The 20,788-nt window shown below is 48.5% G+C and overlaps 1 long non-coding RNA gene and 2 other non-coding genes across 3 annotated transcripts in view; 2 read left to right on the plus strand and 1 right to left on the minus strand.

Moving 5' to 3' along the window:
- Positions 1 to 11,366: 11,366 nt before the first annotated feature.
- TRNAW-CCA (transfer RNA tryptophan (anticodon CCA)) lies at positions 11,367 to 11,438 on the minus strand. The gene has a single exon. It is a non-coding gene; the product is annotated as a tRNA-Trp (tRNA).
- Positions 11,439 to 12,174: 736 nt separating this feature from the next.
- Positions 12,175 to 20,788, plus strand: part of LOC138563694 (uncharacterized) — a 63,443-nt gene continuing 54,829 nt past the window's right edge. The window contains exon 1 of the long non-coding RNA XR_011299675.1: positions 12,175 to 12,409. This is a non-coding gene — a long non-coding RNA (uncharacterized lncRNA). The remainder of the gene's footprint in view (positions 12,410 to 20,788) is intronic.
- Positions 12,468 to 12,549, plus strand: TRNAL-AAG (transfer RNA leucine (anticodon AAG)). Its single transcript has one exon. It is a non-coding gene; the product is annotated as a tRNA-Leu (tRNA).

A 20,788-nucleotide genomic window follows, 5' to 3' on the forward strand; every position in this document is an offset into this window, starting at 1 on the left:
CGACGACATCCTGGTGTACCTATCTGGGATTAATGACTCACTGCCCCGGCTGTTAGAGTTGATAGCTGTTTTTGGACAGTTCTCCGGTCTCAAAATAAATGTTTCTAAATCATGTATTATGCCCATGGGGGTGCGAGATGAAGGTATTGAGGATAGAGTGGAGGTGTTTGGGTTGCGGACAGAGAAAGTCAGTACCAGGTATCTTGGGGTGGTAATTCCGAAGGACCTAAGCAGGGTATTTGAGCTGAACTTCCCTCCGTTGATGGCAAAGATTTGTCGCGACTTGGATAGGTGGGCTCCATTGACGCTCTCTTGGTTTGGTAGAATGGTCTCGGTGAAGATGAATGTACTGCCTAGGCTCCTCTATCTCTTCTCTTCTCTGCCTTGTGCTGTCCCGGACTCCTTCTTCCTTTCGCTTCGGTCGAGGATCCTTCGCTTTGTGTGGGATGGTAAGAGGGCCCGAATAAAGCAGAGTACCTTAACACTCCCTAAGGCATTCGGGGGAGTTGGTCTCCCCGAATTTAAGCTGTACTACAAAGCGGCCCAGTTGCGAGTTATGTTGGAGCACCTGCGAGATGACTTTAGGACATACTGGACTTTCATTGAAGATGTGCAGGTTCACCCCCATAAGGTTAGGGACTTGCTCTGGGCCCCGCTGCGCGCACTGCCTGCTGTAGCTCGGTCCCACCCAATTCTGGCGGTTCTCTGCCGGCTGTGGAAGCCGTGTGGGAATAACAATTTACTATTGTCATGGCCCTCTCCCCTGGCCGCCACTTGATTTGGGGAATAGGGGGTTCCGAGGGACGCAGTTGTGGTCTGATCAGGGGCTGGAGAGGGCCGCGCAGCTATTTGACCAGGGAGGTTTTATTGAATTTTCCCAGCTGTTGGAGCTCCTTCCGGAAAGGCCTCCCTCCATTTTTGATTTCTTGCAACTCAAGGGCATTCTCACACAAGCACAATGGGTGGCCTCCCTTTCTCGTAAGCTGACCGCCTTCGAAAAGATTTTTGTGGAGGCCAACTCCAGAAAGGGATCCCTATCTAAAATTTATAATGCGTTAATTACGGTGGACCTAGAGGGGAGGCAGGGGTTCAGGAGCGTATGGGAAGAGAGAATTGGCACAACTCTGGAGGAGCGAGATTGGGATTCCGTTATCCGGGCCATCTTTAGGGGGAACTTGTATACTGCAGCCACGGAGCATAGCTTTAAAATTCTGCACTCTTGGCACCGTTCGCCTGCCACTTTGTCTAAAATGTTTCCCGGAGTCTCCCCTAAATGTCCTCGGTGTGCCGGTAGAGGAACCTGGTTTCATATGTGGTGGGAGTGTCAGGCTATTCAAGTCTACTGGGCAGAGTTACTAAGTTGGATTAAAGAGATTCTGGGAACCTGTCCTGCCCTCCACCCCATGGAGATCTTACTGGGCACTCCTAGGCCCGAGTGTGAGGAGGGACCTTTCCCCAGGGTAATTGGTGCAATGCTAAGGGCAGGAAGAATGGCTTTGGCCCAGAAGTGGAAGGGATCTCAGAGCCCAACGAAGAGTGGTTCCTTAAACGTTTAACAATCTTCACCTATGAGAAACTTACAGCTATCGTACATGAGGACATGCCTTCTTTCTTGCAGGATTGGACTGTAGTGCTCCTGAATACAGATTGTGCTGCACTGAGACTCTGAGGACAGGGATCGGGTGCGGAGCTGGGTGACGGGGTGAGGGTTGGAATGGATTGGAATGGATCGGCTTCTGCATAAAAGTTCCAGAAGTTAAGAGCTTGATGGCGACCTTGCGGATAGAGTTAACCGGCCGGGCAGTCACCGACTGTACTGAGTTGTGTTCCCGACCATGTGGTGACTACTTTTTCTATTGTTTGTGAACCATGTGTAGCTCATTGTTTGGGTGGTGGGTGGGGCAGGGGGATAAGGGGTGGGGGTTGGGTTGTTGTGGTCCAGTTTGGGCTGGTTCTCGAGTTGAGAATATGTTGCTATTGTTATTGAATAAATCCAATAAATACAAAGTGAAAAAAAAAGAACATTTAAATTATCAGGAGGCACAGCCAAGCCAACAAGGTTAACGGAAGACAGCACTGCGACCCAAGGCCGCCACCCAGGCACCTGCATCACAACAATGGTGAGTGTAGCTCAATAAGCCTGCGTTTTGGCTGCGCTCTCACCCCAGCAACGCAACATGTCCAGTGGAGAGTCAAGCCCCTCGAGGGCCACCACTAACTTGTCAACCAGAAGGAGCATCACCACAGATCACCCCGACCCAGCGCTCACCACGCTCATGCCTCCGTTTGACCCATTCACCACTGGAGCATTCATTCGCTGGGAAATCTGGCTACAACAGTTTGAAATGCACCTCGACGCAAGAGATATCACAGTACCAAAGAAGAAACGCACCTTCCTCTTGCTCAACATCGGGGCTGCCGCATTACGCCTGTTCAACGCCATCCCAAACCGCGGAGACGGAAACGACTACGACGCTGCAAAGACGGTGCTCACCAACATGTTCAAACCAGACCTCAACCCAGACTATGAACGCTTTCATTTCTGCATGGCCAGGAAGCGGGAAAACGAGACGGTTGATAAATTCCATGCACGCCTACGCGAAATGGCGGTCGGCTGCGAGTTTCCCGACGAGGAGTTCGCCATCCGCCTTCAAATAATCAACGGCATATCCTCGGAAAAACTGAGGAGAGCTATCCTCTCAGAGAAGAATGTACGCCTATCCCACATCCTAGAAATGGCACGCCTTCGCGAGCAGACGGAGGACCAGGTAGCGGTGATCGAAGCGGCGATCCAGAGACTTCCACTCAACAGCCCGAAACCAACAGAAGACGTTGCAGCCATATCCAGACACCGGAACAATCGGGTGAAGCCTCAGCAAAAGGCCCACATGCCGCAAGGGAGGGACAAAGCCTTCAAATGGTGCGGCGGCCCGTGGCACAAAGGTGAGTCCTGTCCCGCATGGGGGTCAACCTGCCGTAAATGCAATTGCCTCAATCCTTACGCTGCAATCTGTCTAAACCCGCCGAACCGAAATGGCAGAGAACCAACTCCGCGACCAGAGCAAGAGCACCGGAAAAAGTTCGCACCCAGAGAGACTCCATACCTGCCTAACAGGCAAGGAAAAGCCAGAGCCGTTGATCACTCCCAAAGATCCCCGGACACAAGTGATAGCGACGACAGAGATGATAGCGAATCCCCCGAGAGGAGAGACAAAGACAGACGGAAAAGAGGGAACAAGCGGATACACCGGGTGCACCTCATCTCGGCCGTTGAACCACATCGATCCCGACAACGGAAGAGACGATTGTGCACGATCATCGCCGACGGAGAACCATTAAAAGTAGTCATTGAATGTAATGCCGACGACCGCATTCGGCAAGCTCCGCCCGAAGCCCAAACTCCACGAGAAGAAGGTCCGACTATACGCCTATGGATGCAAGAAACCCCTACCAGTGCAAGGATCTTTTAAATCAGACTTTGCTCATAACAACACCAATTGCCGGGCACGCGTATATGTCGTGGATGCTGGCTACGAAACGCTGCTAAGCTGTAGGACAGCGGAAAAACTGAAATTAATACAATTCACTTTCAGCCTTCAACACAAAGAACTCGACGGCCTACTAGAACAATACCAGAAGATATTCCAAGGCATCGGATGCCTCAAAGGCCGAACCATCAAGCTCCACATAGACCCTACCATTGAGCCGAAAGCTGTACGTCACCGACGGATACCGTTCCACTTGAGAGAAGCAGTAGAGAAGGAACTAGCTAAGCTCGAGGACGCAGGGATAAGAGAAAAGACATCAGGTCTGACCCTGTGGGTGTCCCCCATGGTGGTTGCCCAAAAACCCAAGCAACCCAACGCGGTACGCATCTGTATCGACATGAGACTTCCCAACGCAGCCATCGGAAGAGAGCGCCACATAACTCCAACGATAGATGAACTCATTGTGAACCTCACAGGAGCAACAATCTTTAGCAAGCTTGACCTCAGATCCGGCTATCACCAGCTCAGATTAGCCAAAGAGTCGCGATATATCACTACATTCTCCTCTCACCTTGGTCTGAGAAGGTACAAACGGCTAAACTTTGGGATATCATCGTCAGCCGCGGAGGTATTCCAACACGAAATCCGCAAAGTTCTCACCGGCCTAGAGGGAACAACTAACATTAGCGACGACATTCTTGTGTACGCATCCAACGAAAGAGAGCACCACAAGCACCTGGCAGCAGTCCTAGGCAGATTGGAAGAAGCCGGTCTGACACTAAACCCAGAAAAATGTGAATTCACGAAGGAGGAACTATGTTTCTTCGGTTACATATTTAACGCAAAAGGAGTGTCGCCGGACCCCTCTAAAGTTAACGACATAAAGAACACCAAAGCCCCTCAATCGGCCACTGAGGTGAGGAGTTTCATGGGGATGGCAACCTACTGCGCGAGGTTCATTCCAGACCTTGCCAGCATCGCAAGCCCACTCCGGGAACTAACCAAGAAAGATAAGAAGTGGGAATGGACACCTGTTCAGCAACAAGCATTCCAACAAATCAAGGACACATTATCGGCCTCCACAACTATGGCATTCTTTGACATAGAGAGACACACCGAACTTCTTGTCGATGCCAGCCCAGTCGGCCTCGGGGCAGTATTAACTCAAACAGACAATGAAGGCAACGTGTACCACATCGCATTTGCCAGTCGGGCACTCACCAAACCAGAACAGAACTATGCCCACATTGAGAAGGAAGCCCTTGCTATCCTGTGGGGATGCCGACATTTTAAAGTATACCTGCTGGGCAAGCAAGCAAAAGTATTCTCGGACCACAAGCCCCTGATCCCAATATTCCGAGGATCGGCTCCTCACCCACCAGCACGCATTGAAAAGTGGATACCGCAGTTGCAGCCTTACAATATAGAAGTGGACTACCACCCAGGGACGGACAACCCAGCCGACTACCTGTCCCGTCACCCGCGGCCCGCCACTGATGGGGAACAATGCCACGCAAAAGAAACAGATGAACACGTATGTCATGTAGTCGCCTGCGTCCGACCACGGGCCTTGACCTTACAGGAAATAGCAAGCAAGATGGAAGCAGACACCATTCTGACACACACTACCACAGCCATCCAGTCAGGAAACTGGAAGAACTACCTCACATCCATGGCCCAACACACCACGTCTGCTCAAGCCAAACTTCGGGCGCTATTTGGGATCCAACATGAACTCTCAGTTGCCCCCGAAGGTGTACTCCTCAAGAGTCACCGGATCGTGCTACGCGCTTCACTAGAGGAGAGAGCCCTCAGGCTAGCCCACAGCAGATATCAGGGCATCGTCAAAACAACGGCATACTTAAAGTCCAGAATGTGGATGCCCAACATACAATGAGTAGTGGAGCTGGTGGAATCCTGCGCAGCCTGCCAAGCCTCCAGGAGGGCCGAGAAACCAGAACCCATCGCCAGCGCCCCAAGAAGCAGCAAGCGGTGGGAGGCAGTCAGCATGGACCAATGTACCATTGCCGGCGAAGGATACCTACTCATTTTGATTGATGAATTTAGCAGGTATCCTGAGGTAGAACACGTGGCATCCACCAACACGGAGACAACGATCCTCACACTAGAAAAGATCTTTGCAACACATGGGATCCCGACAAAAGTCAAGAGCGACAACGGACCATCGTTCGCCAACCAAGAGCTGTGCACATTTTTCAAAGACATAAACGTAAAACACAAGCGGATCACCCCAAGATGGCCCCAAGCAAACGGTGACGCTGAGAGGTTCATGGGGTCACTCAATAAAGTTATCCGCATTGCTAAAGAACGAGGGCATCCATGGCTGAAGGCAGTATATCGATTCCTGAGGACGCACAGACAAACTCCACACTCCTCTACAGGAATCAGCCCTGCTGTCCTCATGTTTGGGGCACCCATACAGGCAGAGCTCCCGATACATCCACAATGGGTAGCTCCGGAACCTGACATCCCAGCCATAGATGCTATGAGACTGAGGCGAAATGAGCAAGAAAGTATTGCCAGGCGAGCCAGCCACCGAGACCTAACACCAGGAGACACCGTCATCGTCAAGAACCGGGCGACACCCAAGAAAATGTCCCTCAATTTTGAACTCCAACCGTGGACATTCAGTGCTGCAAACCACAGTATGATTACCGCCACCCGAGGGAGTGAAACAGTGACAAGGAATGTGTAGCACTTCAGGAAGGTGCCACCGGAACTATGGGAAGAGAGCCCGGTATCCCCAAGAGGAGAGCCGGCGACACCTTGCACGCCCGAGACCAAATGACACCCAAGACCTGTGCCACCCCAAGAGAACAGGAGACACCCCACCAACAAAAAAAATAGGACTGAGCCCGAGCGCCTAGTGGCAGACAAGCTGGAGAAGGGAAATCCCTGATACCTCCTGAGAGAGAAGCCCAGACCGTCGTCCCGCCTCTAGGGATATGTGGTGGACGGAGTCTACCTTCAGAAAACCCAGCCAAGATGAGGTCAGAGTGGCTCAAAGTGTACGGTACCCGTTATAACATGTTTGTTGTTTACCTGTTGTAAAACACCTCCAAGTTGGAGAGGAATGTGTTGTCACGTGCCCAGATACTTCCGGGTCACGTGACAACCGGAAATAAAGGAATCACCGGAACTGGCGTTAGAACGCCAGTCCGGGTTTATGCAGCCTAACGTGTGGTTGCGTCTTTCCTTGGGCGCCGCGCTAGCACTGCGCACTAGGCCAGGCCCAAGCCAGGCCTACCCACGAGGTCGGGCCCCGCACACCAACTGGGACCTGACATCACAGGACTGATGAGGAAGGGACTGGGCGCCTGCGTCGGGTCCCCCAAGGACCCGAAGGGGCGGGGGGGGAAGTTGCTTTGCTCTCAGCTCAGAATCCTGAGTATAAAATGGAACATCTGTAAGCTAACTCCTGACTTTATGTTGTATTAAAGTTTGCTGTGGCAATTTTTCTCCCACTCATCCAACTGGTCATGCCTCTCATTTGGGTGGTAAGGGGGTTGGGCTCTGTGGGAGGAGGGTAGCGGGGAAGGAGTGAGAGTCTGAATGAGAGCCTGTGTGGGGTGGGGGGGCATTGGGAACAACGAGGGCGGTCGCCGTGCCACCCCACTGAGGGTGTCGGCGCTAAGGGTGCGCACAAGTCAGCAGGTCCTGTGGTGCCTGGGGCGCGATGCTGGGACGGCGTAACTTGCCGTTGCAGGTGGGGGATGTAGCAGGAGTGTGTTCGCTCCTCATAGTTGCCAGTGTGATGGGCGCTGCTGATTGGCCCCGCAGGCTTGCGGGCTGGCGGGAATGGCAGGCAGGGCCTGCTGCCTGGTGCGCTGCGCAGTGCGATGATGTGACAAGACACGCTTAATCCGGTGTTGGAGCCGCGGAGACTGCCTTCGAAGGTTTTTGTAATAACTTGGAAGCTGAAGAACACCCGAGCCAGCAGGTATGTTATTAAGTAGATTTATTGTAGTTCAATGCCAGGGACAAAACATTGGCATGTCCTTTCCAAGTCAGCATAACTCCAACTGCCAACCATAGAACCTTCACACACTAACACTCCACTCACACTGACATCACTACATTCCATTAAGCAGTGATGTCATCCACTCAGCTAGGAAGCTCATTACAACACTTCTCCCTCCCTTACTTTGTTGGAAACAGGGAATGATCACACCCAAAACCATCACCAGACGAAAACCCCTACATGTACGTGTGGCCAGCACGTAATGCACCAACTAGTAACACCACTGGCGACAAGAAACTGCCCCCAGAGAACACCAAAACCCCGACACTCCAAGGAAGATCAAGGAAACAGGAAAGTGCTCCACCAAAGGAGTAAGAACCCAATAAAATCTACATGGCACCCCCAGAATACTAATGCTGTGCCAACACGTTGGACAACTTGACACATATGTGACTACCAACCCTTATACCAAGTCCTACGCCCAACTCTACACCACTTCCACTCCTCCCTTTATAACAAAATCAGAGAGGAACCCCACGCAGTCTACAAAGGGCTCACTCCTTCCATAACAGAACTGGACAACCATCGAGAAACAAAATAAACTACGCACCTCCACCTGTTCCAAGCTGCCCCTTGGAACCTAGGTCCTGCCACGACCCAGCGTCCACAGCAGATAACGACCTAACACTCCGCAACCCTCAGTGCACAAACATCCTCCCGCCCTAGTCTGCCCCCTAGGACACCAGGGCTGCCACCCCCGGGCACACTCCACACAGCTCAACAGAGCAACAACAAGCACAACAACGAAACAGTTCACCATAGCACCCCTAAGGATACCACAACACCACAAAACCCTTAACCTTAGAGAAGCAATCCTCAAGAATGCGGAACACAGCCAGGACCACCACCTATTCCACACCACTCACCTAGGACCCCAGGTCCAGCCTACTGCCACCCGCAGCACACCACTCGATACATTGGACCCCAGGCCCAGCCTACTGCCAGCCACAGCACACCTACTACAAACCATGGACCCCAGGTCCAGCCTCCTGCGAACGCAAAACGCAGCACACTTCACTTAATGGACCCCAGGTCCAGCCAAACTGCACCAACGCAGCACACCCGCCACTCACCATGGACCCCAGGTCCAGCCTCATCACCACTGAGGACACCAGTCCCCACCTACTGCTTCACAGCAGAACGCCACCATAACCAAACACTCCCACTCCTGCACACCGCAATGTTCACCTCACGCACCATATGCAAACCCCCAACACAGGATGGGTGGCATACACGCAAAACACTTCACACATGTACAATTACTAAATGATGTGTAAAATGCATTATTTCAGTTAATTATTGGTAAAAATAACTGTAAGTGCTGTTCACAAAGAAGCAATTCAACCCGCAAGTGCCCCCACCCACGAGTCTGTACAACCCAATAATGGAAATCCAATCTGCAAGAAAACATATTAAGTATTGAACAGTCCCACCTGCAAAGAATCATTGGATGAGAGACAACAATACACTTTTTAATGCTAAATAATGCAGGAGCACACTCAACAACATCCAATTAACACACAAGATTGAAAATTGTCAAAACAACACAAAGCAATCACTCATACACAACTCACAACGCGCGCATTCACTCACTCACACGGGCCCATGAAACTCATCACACACAGCAGTTAAATACAACAGTAGTATCACAATTTAGCCTAGTGAAACCTGCCCGTATGCAGGAAAGTCCTCTTGCTCGCACCGAGCTGCCGCAACAGTGGGCCTGAACTCTCCATAACCCATGTAGCACAAAGACTCCAATCGCAGATCAATCGCCGAATCCACACTTTCACCCGGTCTGTGGAAAAACAGCACCTTGAACGCTCCGGGCTGAATTCCATAGACGCGGGATCACTATTATGTGCAGAGTACTCACGTATGGTTACACTGGCCCCATTACTGCCATCAAGGCCATCCACAACGTGGGAATTATGCAACAGTTGAACTCTCCGAACAACTTCCGAAGGATAAACAGAAAACCCCGTGCTAGTAACGCAGCGCAGTCCTTCCTTGCGTCCCAGCAGCTAGCGCCTCTTTCGAGAGGCAAGATGGACATCTGTTGCCTGCTCCATAACGATGCCCAATTAACTTCCTTTTCCTCTCTCCAACCCCCAGAACTCTGCACGTCCTTTCCCTTTTGCAACGTCCTGCTGCTGCTGCTGGCGGCCGCGCACCACAGCGCCCCCACAGGATGCAGGGGGCAACGAACCATAAACGGAGTTTCTTTTCCTCTCTCCAACCCCCAGAACGCTGCACGTCCTTTCCCTTTTTGCAACGTCCTGCTGCTGCTGCTGGCGGCCGCGCACCACAGCGCCCCCACAGGATGCAGGGGGCAACGAACCTTGAACGGAAATTCTCACTCCTGGCAACTCTGTCACTGGGCGCCGGGATCCCAGGAGTTAATCGCGGCGCTCAGATGCCGCTCGGGAACCGCTCGCTCCTCACAAAGCTGGAAAGCAGAAACCGCCTCCCTTTCCGAGGCTCCCGTGCTGGCACCAGCCACTTTCGAGCAGCTCACCTCAGGTTTTGAAGGTGCGGGGGCTCTGAACTGGACATCTGGAGCCAGAACAACAACTCCTCATGGCTCCGCACACCGACCAGTGTGCCGTACGACTCCAGGCACTGGCCGGGCTAACGCCAGCCACAAGCCCCACTCGGCCGACTTGTTCATCACGGCAGACGCTCTCAAACTACTGCACACCGACCTGTGTGCCGGCAGGTTTTCCAAAGCACCAGTTGAGGATCTGCCTACCACAAACTCCACCCGGCAGCTTGGTCCTGACGACAGACACTCCTCAGATCACAGCACACCGACCCGTGTGCCGAACAGCTGCTCACCACACCTTCCTGCACCACCCGGTCACAGGGCAAGGCAGCTTCTGGAGCAACAGAGCCAAACAGCACTGCACCCAGACCTGAGTGCCGACCCGGCTCCACCTTCAGCACCACCCGGCCTGCTGAAGAATGTTAGACAGCCCAATTAAACCACCTTGGGCTCCAACTTGCTGTCAACTTGGCAAAAGGACATGTAGTCACTGGAGGGCAATGTTTTCCCATTTCTGAACTGTCCCCTCCTCGACAGGAATCCCATCCTCGTCGCCAGTGTAATAACTTGGAAGCTGAAGAACACCCGAGCCAGCAGGTATGTTATTAAGTAGATTTATTGTAGTTCAATGCCAGGGACAAAACATTGGCATGTCCTTTCCAAGTCAGCATAACTCCAACTGCCAACCATAGAACCTTCACACACTAACACTCCACTCACACTGACATCACTACATTCCATTAAGCCATAGCTCTCAACCATTTGCGATGCAAAGGCGGGTGAAATCACCCGATTTTGTGTTTGGCGGGTGAGAGGCCCATTGAAATGAATGGCCGTGTCAGAGGCTTGGCTGGTGAGTCTGCTGTTTTCAAGGCGGGTGACACCCGCCAAAAGCGTGTGAGTTGAGAGCTATGATTAAGCAGTGATGTCATCCACTCAGCTAGGAAGCTCATTACAACAGTTTTCTCGTTCCGATTTATTTGCTTTGCTTCACGTGATCTGTCCTGACCCTGTCAGTCACAGTCACAGATGACGTGGACATTACAGCGATCACTCCGGTGGTGATAGTGCGTGGTTACTAGTACCCTTTAACATGAACATTTGTTTGGGCCAAGTTGGAAAGTGGCTTGTTGCTCTTTCAGATAGCGAAACACGTTTTTATTGTTAAACAATAGAATCTGTAATTGGGTAATTAATATGGTGTTTATAATTTGACTATGGTTTATTTCAAAAAGAGACAATTTAAAAAAAATGTAATAGTTACAACAAATGAAAAAAAAAAAAAAAAACATGACCCCGACGTGATTTGAACACGCAACCTTCTGATCTGGAGTCAGACGCGCTACCGTTGCGCCACGAGGTCCTATGGAGTGAATGGCATCGTGAGTCTCATGATCTGAAGTCACAGAGGCATGCTTCTGTTAGATGCAATTCGTTTTCCCAAATCGTTGCACTAGCGAAAAACGACCATGTTAGATTGCGCTGTTCAGTTTTTTTACGTATGGGTGGGATACGGGTATATCGTGCTGCTTCGGTACATTGGAGGAAGCCATGTTCGATTGGGTTATTTCCTGCTTAAGACAAAGGCGGAAGTCATGTTAAATTGGGTTGTTTTCTCTTCAGAACTGGGGAGGAAGCGTGCACTTTGGCTAGCAGTGGCTACGCGTGGTATCTGCAATCGCCGGTACCAATAAAAAGAAGTATACTATAGCACGTCTATTTATTTAACCTCCCTTTCCAAGAGTAGCTGTACTTTTATCCGCTTCTTCTTTCGAAGCCGAAATGTAAGGCTTAACCAACCGTACAATCTCCTAATTTTTCTTTTTTTTATCTTATTATTTTCTAAATTGTTGTCTAGTAGTCTTAAGTATCACTAAAATCTATAAAGAGCCTGGGACATCGAGGTTCGTCAGAGAAAGCAAAACAGTTGGTCAAAAAGAAGTTTAATATAAATGTAGTTTTTGTTTGGCCATACAGAACTTCCCATTATGAAACGTCTTGCCTACCCGAAGAATGTCACTAATGCCCCGCCCCATCTCAAAGACTCCGCCCACCTGACTCGCCCACTTTATTTGAAAAAACAACGTCAAATGAGTGATTCCGAGCAGGGATTTGCCATACTACTTAGGTTCCACCCACACCTCAATGCGATTGGCCACAATCGAGGATTGGGTGGCGTCCCTTGGATTTCAGGAACTCCCAGAGACTCAATGCTCTTTCTCGGAGAAGGGCGTAAAAAACCTAGAGGTACCGGATAAACTCGGAAACTAAGCAGGTCAGCATGAAAGCCCTAAGAAGCGCAAAACCAACCAATTGGAGTACCACCCTTTACACGTAAGACGCTAAAAACGCATACTCCTCTATAACCCTGAAATCGCTGAGTGAATGATGTGGTAGCGTGGCCGAGCGGTCTAAGGCGCTGGATTAAGGCTCCAGTCTCTTCGGAGGCGTGGGTTCGAATCCCACCGCTGCCATGATTTGTTTTTAAACACATTTTGCTAATGTTGTGTTGTTACTGTTATTAACTATTGTGACGAAACTCAAAGGGCTTGAATAAATGTATTTTTAACATATATGCTCCTGACTGGGAGTTATTTGTAAGTGTCCTTGCTCTTGTCTGTGTGCTCATTTAGGTCTTTCAGTCACCCTCAACCCTCCTGAGACCTAGGGCCTCATTACACGGTAGGCGGTAAACCATGGTGCTATTAGCGCCATGGTTCATGCCGGTAATTTACCGGTACCGCCTTGGAGGAAAGGGGAATTACCGCCCTATTCCAAGGTTGGGAAGGCGGTCCATTGCCCTTCCCCATTCCCATTTTTGCCCTATAGGGCATAATGGGAATGGGGAAGGCGCTAATTACGGTACTGCAAATTGCGTTCCCGTAATTAGCACCCCGGTCCCTTTGCGGGTTCGTTTTTTAACGCCTGCTAAAAGCAGGTGTTAATGTACCAACCCGCAAAGGGACCTCGTAGTAAGGCGGTAAGGGTTTGCCGGTACCGGTAAACCCTTACCGCCTACCGTGTAATGAGGCCCCTAGTCTTGACCACTGCCATTGTTACCTGGATTGGTCTGGCTTGTCCAGAAGGTTACCCTGTTCCAAGAAACTAGGCTGGCCTTCTGAACCTCTGCATTGTTTCATCTACTATACTTTTGTTATTTCATGTTTTATAAGACTCCTTACATCTGTTAATTCATTTTCTGAAAGCAGATCCTTCAGAGAATATCTGATCAGGGCACAATTTCCAATATTGGCACATGCTGAGACCTGAAATTGTGGCTGTTACAATGGTGCAGCGCTCCCGGTTGTGTAGGACTGGGGAGTCGGACCGCTATGTACGCAAACCGCAGTGTGATAACAGACACGTCAAGCTCTTTCATTGCTTTGCCCGCTACTGCCCTCTCTACACAGAGGACGTTGCAGCGTTTATTATAAATCACCATGTAGACGCAGTGACGTAGACATAACATTCCTCTTCTTCCCCATGAAACAACAAATTACATTCTACTCATGATATATTATCCAAGTCTTTACTCACACACATAGTCACTTAGCTTGTTTGACGGCCTTGTGACCGTTTGTGATGCTGGAAATGCATCGGAGGGTCAGGGCCTCCGTATCCTTGTCCTTTACTGCTTTTTATTGTGTGTTCTGTCGTGTTTTCCGTGCAGGAGTTCATGTAGGACTCCTGGCGGTGCAGCTCTCTCTTTTGGTTTGGTGTACAGACCCATGGGATCCACTTATGGCACCCATGGGTGGGGGTACAACCCTGTGCCCCTAGTGTATGTTTCTGGGCACCTGTGTGTGGCCCACAGATCAGTGTATGGGCTGGTGGCAGCTCCATGCTGAATTTGACAGGTGCTCTGAGTATCCTCCATTTTGGGATACCCAAGCCTTGCCATTGGAATCAGTTGATTCCTGATAGGAAACAAGATGTCCCCCGTGGCCTCTTGCTTTCTATTGCCTGTTACTTTGTTTTCCCAAAGTCCTGGGAAGCCCTGACTCTGTCCCTTCCCCCTGGCCGGCTGTTCGGTGGAAGTTCCATATATGGTGTTGTTGTGAAGTCCAGGCCAGACTGGCTGGAGCCTTCGCAGTGACTGTATGTTGTGGGTACACCCTGCGGGTGGGACCTGGGTGAATGGAGTGTGTGACGAATACGCATTCTGTGTTGTGGGTGTATAGTATCTGGTGTTTAACACAATGACTGAGACAGCCCTGCCGAAACTGGTATGAATGCAGTCTGGAGTGTTGAATGGCTGGGTACTTGTCCCAATACACATAACTTGTTTTGAGTGTCTGGAGAGAAGTGAATGGCCTGAATGCACTGTGCACCTGATTGGATGCCTGCCTGCCTGCATGAATGCCCTTCTGACCGATTGGTTGCCTGAGTGTGACCCAGCAGAATGAATGGGAGATCAACTAGTATATCTGGGGGCCTCTCACTGCTAGAATTCATGTTCAGAATCTGAAGTCCACTACAACGAGTAACTGGAGTAACTGAAGCTTGACCTTAAAGCCCTGCTGGGCGAGAAGAATTGCTGCTGCTCTCCTTCACAATCTGAAAGCCAACGCCAACGCTTAGTTGCAGGTGTGAGCTCATTTTCCCTGGTGTGGCGATGACTTTACAATCCATCACCGTCTCAAATTTCTGTAACCACGGGGCCCATCTGGGTCCCACTGACAATAGTTATAAGTATGGGTCAAATGGGCCCAGGGTAACTGCTCCATGTCCCCCATGTCCTTGAGTGCGTGGCGTTGGGTTGGGACTGAAGTTCGTGGCCAGCGTGGCAGGTTGCTGGAGTCGTAGCAATCTTTTGTGGTCTTGTCGTGTGGGTGTTCACCTGTCGGTGACTGTGTGGTGTCTACTTGCACCTCTGCCCCCTTGCTTCGTTTAATTGTATGTGTATCCTCAATCACCGCCTCTTCCTGGTGTTGAGGCTGTCATCATGCGCTCATTAGGTCTTGCAAGGTGCGCTGGGGAGGGTGGGAGAGAAAGGGAGGTATGGCATGCTATCCTCGATGCAGGCTCTGTGCCCTTAAGTGCGTGGGGCACGGATTGATCCCATCCTCGTTGCCAGTGTTAAAGAGGTGCTGGTGCTCCCGGTTGTGTAGGACTGGTGAGCTAGGCCAGGCCGCTGAGCGTGCAAACCGCAGCGCGATAACAGACAGGTCAGGCTCTATCATTGTTTTGTCTGCAACTGCCCTTGTCACATGGAGGATGTTGCAGCGCGTTTATTATACATCACCACGTAGATGTGGTGACATAGACATAATTGCGGCCAAGACTCGTAATGGTATTAGGAGCGCTGGAGCTGATCACGAGATTGGAGAGCGGGCAATCCCTAAAAACATGATACAGGAGTGCGTCAATATGAGAGGTAGGTAATTCCTATTTTCAGTTAGGGCCTGATTCACAGAAGCGGTTTATAATGATGTCATCCCATATGAAAACGCTCTGTAAATCAGGCCCTTCGTCTCTTTGTGTTAAGCAGTATATTTGGAAATAGTAGTACTTTTCTTTTTTAACCAGTCATCACTGGGAGTAGTATGGGAACTCTCTTTTCCTCTAACAAGTCTCAGATCTGAGGAGTGTTAATGTTTGGATCATTATGTGTAAGATATCCCCACCCATAGAGACCCACCGACTCAGTCTGTGCCTCCCCCAAAGTTAGTTGAATCACAATAAAATTACTGTAAAATAGCGTGAACAGCTGTCCTTAAAAAGACAGGACTGGTAGAACCTCCGATTCTACATATTTTTAAGAAACATAGAGGTGCATGAAGTAGGGATATTAGTTGGGACAAGTAGTAGTGTCCTGTTCCTTGCTACTAGCTTGAGTGGCCTTCAGAAAGTGTCTACTCAAAAAGTACTTATTAGGTTTACAGTGATTGCATCGAATTCCAAGCATCAAATGCCTTAACACCTAACAAAAAGCAACGAAAAAAAAGCATCGAATGCTTCATTTATTTTCACCCCTTAAAACCCATTATATTTCAAATAAAACCTTTACCTTTGAAAAAAATGCATTTGATGCTTTTTTTTCGATGCATTTATTTCGATGCTTTTGGCATGCAATGCTTTGCATTCCATGCAATGACTGGATACCACTTATTATCATGCAGATTACTGCCGTGTGGGATATAGAAAATATGCACTTCTGCCGATTTAGTGGTTGTATTTCCTATGTGTGGGCAGTGGCAGCGGATCGTTACAACAGTAGGGGTTGGAGCCGAAAATGGCAGGTGTCAAATGCAGTGGCGCGTAAGGGGGTGGGGCTAGGCCCCTCCTCTGAATTCCTGTGCAACCCCCTTACCTGGGCTACTCTCTCTGCATTGCTGCGCAGTGTTGCCAAGTGCGCTTATTATAAGCAATGTTGGGCCTGTTTTTTTCTCCAAAAGTCGCTTATAAATATGTTGAGGTCGCGGTTTTTGTCGACTGTTTGATCAAAAGTGGGCAGGTAATTGGGCTTGTTGAAAAAGCAGCCATTACACACGGCCACACAGAGTCCTGGAAAGGGATGCTGGCAGCCCTTAACGACCTGCACTGACCTGAACTATTGCAGGTCTTTAAAGAGCTGCCTGCAGCGCAATTACTCCTTTGTTCCTAGTTCCAATCTGAATGCTTTCTTCTTTTTGCATATGTTTAGGCATTTAGCACAGATGAGACCTTTACATATATAATACCCCTCACAGATTTGTACCTGTCCAAAAGGGGTCGCCTCAGTGTCAAATGCCCAAACATAAGCAAAAGAAGAGAACACCCCTGTTTACAAAGTTGTCATGTCTGTGATTGACATGCAAAAAAGGGATTCCCTTGCATAGATAGCAAATGTTCCTAACCCTAACAGCAAGCTGAGAGTTTGTCACAAAGGTGATCTGTATCCAAATGACATTACCACTCCTTTTGTTAGTGATTCCCAAAGTATTTAAAGAATAGAACTGGTGTTAAAAAACGATTATTCTGGCTGGCAATATTTTGCATTTTGTACTTCTAGATTACTGGTCAGCATGTGGATACTATAGACATTTTTTTGGCTGAACATGTTTCTTTAAGAATTTAAACATTTTAAGTTTTCTTACCTATAAAATGTGTATTTTGAATGTAAACTATCAGAGCTGTCAAGATTCCTGTGACCATGCGTAAAATCACCCAGTCCTGATTTTTCCCTTTGGATTCTGGGACTTGTACTTTTCCTAAATTTCAAATGGGAAGACAAAACTGCAAGCATAAGAATTCCAAGCAAAAGCAGGACTAGGTAGCTTTCTCACTCATGGACATGGGAAACTTAGAGTGCTTTTCTACAAGACCTTATTGTAGGCCTTGAAATCCAAAAGTAAATATTTGGAAATGGTGCGTCTAAGAAAGTATGTCTTCAAATGCCTAAACTGTAGAATGCTTTAAAATCCCACCTTCACTGTTTACCCAACTTGTGGGATCCTGGGAACATTATGTAATCTCTTCCAATACAGAAGACTTGCCTCAGCAGAGCCAATATTAATGTTCTTCCCCTTTTGCTGCCATTCACCAGAGTGGCATTGGATGTCCAGAATACGGCCCCACAGGAGAGTTAGTGAAGCTCTTTCCTATGCCCAGTTAAGCTATGTTATTCATTCTGGTATAACATAAAGTAAAGCAGTATACAATGTGTATATAAAATCATTTATATAGAATGGCCATATATCGAATATTGTATATTGAAAACCTTAATAGTGAATGTATTTAGGGTGTGGTAAAGGGTTAAATATTTTTGGAGATGGTCGGGATGGCTTTTTAGGGGTTGGAAACATGGGTTTGGGGGAACCCCCAGTGCCCCGGTACCCCACCAAAAAAAACAGTGCATTCACTATAAAATGTTTCTATACAACAGATTCGACATATTGGCATTCATAATAAATTACTTCGGTATTAAGACATGTAACCAGTATACCATTTTCACGGTTTGGAGTTTTAGGATCCGAAAGAGGTGGGGTATGGGGCTAACTTAGGAGCAGGGTAAGGATATTTTGTTGAAAAAATGATATGTGCATATCTCTGTGGTATCTAGTTTTATACATTTTGTGAGTTGTCTGGAGCAGTGGTTAGTGTGTGCGCCCGGTAAATTGTTTCTGTGATTTTGGTAGTTGCCGAAGTGGTGTTTCAGGACTATGGAGAGTTATGTTGATGTATCTGTGATGGGGTACTGGGCTATTTTAGGGAATTATGGTATGGGAACGTGTGTTCAGGGTGGTGTGTATCTCATTGTGTAAACTATTCTGGGGTTGGAGGGGCTGTGTGTGTAGACAAGTGTGGTTATTTAAGGTTGGTTGTAGAATGCTTTCAGGTGGTTTTACCAGATCTTGCTCAACAGGCCACCTAATAATTGAGAACAACCTTTTTCCATTTGGAAACATCCCAGTTGGTATTTGCTTACATCACTGCAAAACTGCCCTTCTCCAGCTTTTATGCCTGTTATGCCATTATATGTAATGTTAGAAACACTGTTAATCTAAGTGTTTCTAAATCACTGGCTGCCGATTGTTGAAATGCAAATTGGGATCTTGGCAGGTAGCTCGCTCCTGACAAGGATCTCCCGTCCGAGCCCCCATCTTTGCTGAGGGAAGCAGGATGCTCGGTGATCTAATCTGCTGTCCTCTTTTCCCCAGACGTCACTCGCGTATTTGCAGGCCTTTTGCTCAGCCTCTTTCTTTCTTCTGGCCTGAAAGAGATACACTGCCCTGGAGACATTAGAGTGGCTCCATCTCTGCAGGAGACACTGCTTTAAAGGATCATATCTTGTCGCTGGTTGACCGATGTTATAACGCTCACACTGAAACTCACTGTGCTCGTCTAGTTCACATATCTGCTCTGGATATTTTCAGTGCTCTTGCTACATTTGCACTATAAAATGTCCACACAAAGACTTCTGAACCCAGAGACCCAATTGCGATCTGCACAGACCTTCCAGAAAAGCACCAGACGCGAGATGCACAAAAAGGCATTGCGTACTGTGGGTATTAATGGCACACTTGTGAAAGACCACCTACAGCAGATGCAATCGGGACACAGTATATGGCAACTGTATCATTTCAAGGTGCATAAAATGGCAGGTGTCCATTACCAGCCAATGATAACAGCCAACATCTGAACAAATTGCACGTAAAGGCCCGAAACCACTAGTGCTGTGTGTGTGCTTTTAGAATACAAAATGTCCCTTGCATTTCTTAACACGGAAACATTAAGAATGTCTTGTCCAAAAGAATGGCCTCTTAAATGGGCCCTCACTGGTAAATCGCTCCCACTTTAAATGCTCTGCCAGAAGAAAGAAAGTGATAGGCAGTCATTAAAGGAGACTTTACAGGAAAGAAAAATGTTACTGTATTTGCATGTTATGCTTGTTTTTCTATAATAGTACAATTACAGAACAGTTTCATACAAAATCTGTTACTGTGTAATGCTTAAAATTGTATTTACATGTTTTCCAAAACAGTGTGCCAACAATATTGAAGTAAGTGTGCGTTTGTCTTTGTTTGTAGATTAATTCATACTTATCACACTTGACTGTACGAAGTGTGATAAATACAGTACTACATTTTACTTCTAACATTTATAACTTTTACTGCAGAGTATATGCACTTTCATGAAAACGTTTTCAATTATGAACATTGCAAAATCTTCAGATTTAGCTTAAAGAGCACTTGCATATAATACATTCAGTCTTGCCCTATGAATGTTTTCAGAAGCTCTGCAAGGTCATGTAATGTAATGTAATTTTTCATTTGCATAGCGCCTTTTTCCATTGGTATGGTCTGAAAGTGCTGTAGGTGAGCGCCCTTGGGGGATCGAAGTCCAAGCTATGAGAAATTCATCAGATGTAGAATTTGTGTGTGTGTTATGCGCAATACAAAGGAGGGTAGGGCTGGTCAAGTCCCTCCTAGCTACTCATATTGAGCTGGCACGTAGAACAGTGCTGTAAAACCATCTGGATAGTATGCACGTGGAGGAGACTCTTTATGTGTTCAGCTAGACTGCATTTTTGTCGTTGGGGATAGCTACATTCTTATGGCAGAGGTGTTGTGCGATGTGTCTTAAGAGTGGTGTGTGATATCAGATGCGTGAGGGTGGGTGGCCTTGCCATTGTTTATTTTCCATGAACATGGAGTGTGATACCTACCCATCTGTTCGTGGTTTCGTAGATGTTTCGTGCATTCTGTCCTGCTGTCTGCTGGAGTTTATTTTTTCCAGGTTCATTGCTGCCCCGGCCCACCTGAGAGGTGGTTGAATAACCCAATGGCATTGTTTTGGTGCCTGATCGCAGATTTTGAATGGGTTGGTTATGGAGTAGTTTCGGTGAGAAATATTCTGGGCCTGTCTTGTGAAGGGACCGCTGGGTGATGCACATGGCTTTGAAAGTGGTCCGTTGCCCGACAGGGAGCCAGAGTTAATGTGGTGAGAGAGTGTCAGATCAGTGCACATGGTGCATCCCAAGTTCTTTACTGTGTTGGATGTGGCAGGGAGGCTTGGGGAGGATGGCAAAGGCGTGGGTTGGGGGAAGAGAGCCATCTTCCCGCAGATCATGATTTCTGTTTTTCCGGGACTAAGGAGGATGTACTTTCCGGGAGGTCTGTAGATGAGTCAGAAGCTGTGGGTAAGAGAGGGGTTGATGAGAAATTATACTAGGAGGGATTTGCAGTCTGCGTTGCAGGCTTATTCCTCGGAGTGTGTGATGGAGAGGTG

Source organism: Ambystoma mexicanum, chromosome 1p (assembly GCF_040938575.1).
Source record: "Ambystoma mexicanum isolate Mex_15411 chromosome 1p, UKY_AmexF1_1, whole genome shotgun sequence".
NCBI classification, from domain to species: Eukaryota; Metazoa; Chordata; class Amphibia; order Caudata; family Ambystomatidae; genus Ambystoma; species Ambystoma mexicanum.